This window comes from Chrysochloris asiatica, unplaced genomic scaffold, assembly GCF_000296735.1.
Source record: "Chrysochloris asiatica unplaced genomic scaffold, ChrAsi1.0 scaffold00093, whole genome shotgun sequence".
Classification (NCBI taxonomy): Eukaryota; Metazoa; Chordata; class Mammalia; order Afrosoricida; family Chrysochloridae; genus Chrysochloris; species Chrysochloris asiatica.
Window position 1 is genome coordinate 5,943,340 of NW_006408611.1, and position 852 is coordinate 5,944,191.

Genomic DNA, 852 nt, shown 5'->3' on the forward strand with positions numbered 1-852 from the left:
TTTCTTCACTCTTACATGTTGAGAAATGCTGAGCATGTTATCATCTTTTGGTTTTTCAACATTTATAGCATTTCATTATGATACTTTACCTGGTCTTCTCTAGAAAACCTTTGATATTTTCTGTCCAGCTCTTTACTTCATTTTTTCTTCCTTCCACTTTAGCTTCTTGAGCTACACATAGGTTTTTTGTCTCTTTACTGCCTTCATAATGACATTTTGCCTTATTCATGAGTAATATCCTTGATATTGAAACACTTTTGGGCTTTGGTCATTAGTGCTCAGAACATACTATTCTTGAGATGGTCTCTAAAATCAGGTGGTAAATACTTAAGATCACAGAGACAGTCCTGGTGTGGTGTTGCAGGATAGTGCAAATGACCGCAAGGTTAGTTTGGGCCACATGGGCGGTGGTTCAAATCCAACAGTCACTCTGCGGAAACCCTATACACAGTTTACTATGAGTTGAAAGCAACTCAATGGTCCTTAACAACAATAACATACTTAAGGTCATATGTTGATGCTCTTGGACTTCTTTTAGTTTCTTCACCTTCAACTTGAACTCACATAGAAGTAAATGGTGGGGACTATTTCATAATTGGATTTCTGGTGTGGAGTGCTGTAGGATCAGCTCTGGACTTCCAACCACAGGTCAGCAGTACAAATATATCAACTTCTCCTCAGAAACCCTATACAAGGTCACTAAGAGTGGTAACCACAAGGTCCACAGTTTGAGCTCAACTGCTCCAGCAAAGATTTATAGCATTGGAAAACCTATACAGGGTTGCTATGAGTCAGAACTGACTCCATAGCACTTAACAACAATAACAATATGTATACACACACACACACACA